This window comes from Chrysochloris asiatica, unplaced genomic scaffold (genome assembly GCF_000296735.1).
Source record: "Chrysochloris asiatica unplaced genomic scaffold, ChrAsi1.0 scaffold00192, whole genome shotgun sequence".
In the NCBI taxonomy this organism is placed as follows: Eukaryota; Metazoa; Chordata; class Mammalia; order Afrosoricida; family Chrysochloridae; genus Chrysochloris; species Chrysochloris asiatica.
In genome coordinates this window covers 2185035-2190129 of record NW_006408710.1, presented here as the reverse complement: position 1 = coordinate 2190129, position 5095 = coordinate 2185035, and the positions used below count along the sequence as shown (strand labels likewise).

General features: G+C 41.5%; 1 pseudogene; it reads right to left on the bottom strand.

The window, feature by feature from the left end:
- Positions 1 to 248: 248 nt before the first annotated feature.
- LOC102816666 overlaps positions 249 to 5095 on the bottom strand; it is a 157727-nt pseudogene continuing 152880 nt past the window's right edge.

Sequence of the window (5095 nt, the reverse complement as noted above, 5' to 3'; positions counted from 1 at the left end):
AAGGGATTCTTCTAATGTGAAGTCAAGGTTCAGAGTTGCTAGTCTAGATTAAGACATTGACCCTCAAACTTCTCCAGGCATATGGGTCTCTGAGATGTCTGTTAAAAATGTGTCTAATCAGCTGCCAGGTGTTTTGTATTCAGTTGGTCATTGGGTCACATTCTGAAAAACATCTTGTCTTGACTTAGCCTTTTTGTTTCAGCTCTGTGCTTGTCACCTGGTGACACCAACTTCAGCTATGTGAGAGTTCACCCAGAGGGCATGATTCTTAATTTTGGCAGTTCCCAACATTCATGGAAACAAAAACTTTCACAGAAGCTGCTGTTCAATTGTGCTGCCACATGCAATGCCAAGGGCAATTCCAGATTCCCATAAGTTAGGCCAGGTGCCTGCCAAAAGAAAAGTGTCAAAATAATGCAGAAGGTTACACTCAGAAATAGACGAGAGCTCAGGGAATTCAAGAAGGATCGCTTCTTCTCTGTATTCTTTGTGCGTTCTCATTTCGTTTGTGATGCTAGGTGCTGAAACATACAGAATTTAATTTTTATTCTAAAAAGTAATTATGTGTATGGCCCTGCGATTTCACTCTCAAGTATTTACTCTAGCTATGAAAACCCTCACTGCCATGGAGCCAATTCCGACTCACAGACACCCTGTGGGACAGAGGTGGCCTGCTGCACAGGGTTTCCAAGACAATTCATCTTTGAAAGAGCAGACAAACTCATTGGTCTCCCGTAGAGCACCTCGGGGGTTTGAACTGCCAGTCTATAGTTAGCAGCCCAATATACTCCAAAAGATTTATGTAAGAATGTTTATAAGAGTTTCATTTGCAATAACCAAATACAAAAAATGAACTGAAATAACTATCAATAGGTGAATGGATAAACAAATTATGGCAAATCCACACAATGAAACATTACTCAATGGCAGTTAACAACATCTATCTTATCTATTCATCCACCCATCCATCCATTCATTCATCTACCCACCATCCATCCATCCATCCATCCATCCATCCATCCATCCATCCACCCACTCACCCATTCATTCATTTACCCACTCATCCTTCCATTTATCTACCTATTCATCTTTATATAGCTCTAACTATCCATCTGTTCACCTATTCACATATCCATCTTTATCTCTCTATCTCTCTATTTCACTATCATCTATCTATCTATCTATCCATCCATCCATCCATCCATCCATCCATCCATCCATCCATCTGCTTATGTATGCATGTGTGTATATCCATAAAACATATTCTTGGATGATGTCATGTTTTTCTTTTTCTTTTTTTAAAGAAACAAACTTCTTTATGTAATAATATTGGATATAAGGATTCTAATATTTTTGATATGAGAGGAATACACTAACCAATGCCTTTCCAGTAGTTTGGTGGTGGTGGTGGTTATGTGCCGTGGAGTCAGTTCTGACCCACAGTGACCCTGTACAGCGTTTCCGAGGCTGTAAATCTTTATGGGAGCAGAAAGCCTCATATTTCTCATGAGGAACAGCTGGTACTTTCGAACTTCTGACCTTGAGGTTCACAGTCTAATTCATAACCACTATGCTACCAGAGGCTCCTTTCCACTAGTTTCCCTTTCCTAAATGTGTATGTGGAGTCCCTGTGTGATGCCGTAGGATAAGCACTGGACCTCAAGGTCAGTTTGAACCTCAAGGTCAGTGGTTCAAACTCACCAGGCGCTCCTTGAAAGCCTGTACTGGGTTGCTATGAGTCAGAACCAACCTGATGGCACTGAACAACAACAACAAATAGATATGTCTCTGTGTGTGCATATATGTAACTGTTTTGAATATGTTTGTTGTTGTTAAGTGCTATAGAGTCAGTTTCAACCCATAGCATCCCTGTATAAGGTTTCCCGAGGAGCAGCTGGTGAGCTTGAACCACTGACCTTGCAGTTCAAACAACTTTGCAGTCTGGTGCATTAACCCACAGTGCCATACCATATATACTATAAAATGCATCTCAGAGAGTTGTAGACCTTTCTTGAACATAATATAATACTAATTTTTATCTTTAAGTGGAGTCAATTCTGACTCATAGTGACTCTGTATAGAGTTTCTGAGGAGCTACTAGTGGGTTTGAATCACCAGTGTCACAGTTAGCAGACCAATGCTTATCCTATAGTGCCACATGGGGACTACTTGTTGTTAGGTGTCATCAAGTCCATTCCGAATCATAGCAATCTCATGCACAACAGAAGGAAACACTGCCCGCTTCTTTCTGCTGACCAACTTCACAGTTGTTATATTTGATGCCTTTGCTGCTGCTATTCTGACCATTGGGGCTCTTCCTATTTTTCTCCGACCATCCACTTTACCAAACACAATATCCTTCTCCAGGGACTGGTCCCTCCTAATATATCTTAAGTATGAGAGACAAAGTCTGGTCATTCTGGCTTCCAAGGAGCACTCTCGTACTGCTTACAACACAAATTTGTTTGTTCTTCTAGCAGTCCATGGTACTTTCAATATTCTTCTCCAGCACCATAAATCAAATGCATCAATTTTCCTGCAGTCTCCCTTATTCACTGTGCAGCTTTCACATGCATATGAAACTATTGAAAATACTATGGCTTGGGTCAGGTGCACCTTAGTCCTCAAACTGACATCTTTGCTCTAGAACACTTTAAAAGAGGTCTTATTTAAGAGCTATTCCTAATGCAATATGTTGTTTGATTTCTTGACTTCTGCTTCCATGAGTGTTGCTGGTGGATCCAAGCAAAATGAAGTCTTTGACAACTTCAATCTTTTCTGCATTTATCATGTTGTTTATTGGTCCATGATTACTGCAAGATGATGGTTCTGGTGCATTTCTTAACTCCTCTGACCCACTTCCTGGTAGTATCATTATTCTTTCTCCCTATGAACATGGGACCTGTAAGATTAGCACTTGGCTGCAAGGTCGGTTTGAACCACAAGGTCAATGGTTCAAGCTCACCAGTCGCTCCTTGGAAACTCTATATAAAGTCACTATGGGTCAGAACCGACTTGATGGCATTTAACAACACAACAACAACCACATAACTGATTATATTCCGGTGTTTTTGCATCATGTTTCAAAATCAATACTTGTGCTCTCTGACAGTGTTCTACTGCTATTAATAAACTTTTCAGTGGCGAATCATTCAGACTGTAATCTGCCTCTCCTTTCTATCTGTCTTAGTCTGGAAGCTCAATTGAAACCAGCCCATCATAGGTGTACCCTGCTGGTATTTAAAATACTGGTGGCATACTTTCTAGCATCACAGTAATACACAAGTTACCACAGTATGCTCTAGTAGCGTAGTGGTTACAGATCAGGCTGTGAGCCGCGCGGTCAGCAGTTCGAAACTCTCAGCTGTTCCGAGGGAGAAAGATGAGGCTTTCTGCTCCTGTAAAGATTTTCAGCCTCGGAAACCCTTTGCAGGGTCGCTATGAGTCGGAACCGACTCCACGGTACTTAACCACATCAACAACCACAATATGAACAACTGACAGGTTATTGTTGTTGTGATATGCCATGGAGTCCGGTTCTGACTCATAGCGACCCTGTACAGGATTTCCGAGGCTGTCAAAAGAGGTGAATTGTCACCCCTTTAAAATCATTGTGTGATTTGAAGTTTCTTTTAGGAAATCCCATCAAGTCATAAAAAGTTTTTCGACCAAAATTCTGAGAAACAGCAGGATTTCAGAGAGACATCCCAAGTGAAGCCAGACTCTTGGAAATCCCTGAATTGTTCAGATAACAGAAACTTAGTGGAAAATCCCTGGAAAAGTGATGGGAAAAGATAAACAGCTGAAATGTTTTTCTACCCCATTCAAGGACTAACACATCTAAATAAGAATTAAGGCATCATGGACCTCTGTAAATTGTATCTCTCATTTAGGTATTTCTGTATTTGTAGTCTATGGTTTTCTCAGTTGTCTTTACGTAAAATTGGAAGGAAAAAAAAAAAAAAGAAGAACAGAAACAATAAATGTAACCACCAGAGGGCGTAGAATACCAATTTCAAGTTGCTTCAAGGCATGCACCAGCCGAACAACCTCACAAAGCAAATTGCAAGGTGGTAATGAGTGGTTATGTGATGTCATCTTTTTAAATGTCCTCTCAGGGCTCTTCTGTTCAGAGCGCAAGTCCTTGACCACATCTCCTGGCTCTTAAGAGCCCCCAACAGCTGCCTTATCTCTCTGCCTTGTTCCTTACCAAATGAAAAAGATTTTCTTTCTGCCTTTCACTTTAACACATGAACTCTCCCAGTTCCTTTGCAGTGGGCCCTCTGCTACTGAAGGCAATGGTGAATTACTCCGTAGATCCTTAGTTACATCCTTAAGTTTTCATTAAAAAGCCACTGCTGGGGGCCCATTTGTTAACCAAGCTTCTCCAAATCTCCCTTCCTGGTTTCTTTATAAATATCCTGACTTCAGCTCATGTGACTTCACTGTTTTGGGGGGCGGGATTTGACACTGGTTCACCATTCTGGTTCTAACCTTTTGCATTAAGGGACCTAGATGAGGCTTAGCAGGGCAGTATGACACGCTTGGAAATCTTCAGCAATATTCTCTACCACTGAGAAGCGATCCTCAGGGCTTACTTAGTTCCACAAGACCTTCCTTAGAGTCTTGAATGTTGCTGTCTGGGAGATCCTTACTCAGGTGTCTTAATTCATTCACGATGCCACCCAGACTACCAACCAGAGCCGAAACACAAGCTTGAATGTTGCACCAAGGTATTGGCAGTTATTTGTCTAACTTGAAATTATTTGGGGGATGTGTTTATAGTGCCTGTGGTCCCTGAGAAGATCCTCTTCGCGTTAGACACGTGATTGTCAGGTAGTGGTGGTGGTTGTGTACCATTGAGTCACTTCAGACTCATAGGGACCCTGAACAGGGTGTCCAAGACTCTGTGTATGGAGCAGAAAACCTCCTCTTTCTCCCACTGAGGAGACTGGTAGATTCGAACTGCTGACCTTGTGTTTAGCATACCAGCTCATATTACACTATGCTACCTGGACTTCTTACACATAGACCTTGCCAGATGGAACACATAGAAATCAAATAGACTACATCTGTGGAAAGAGAAGATGGAAAA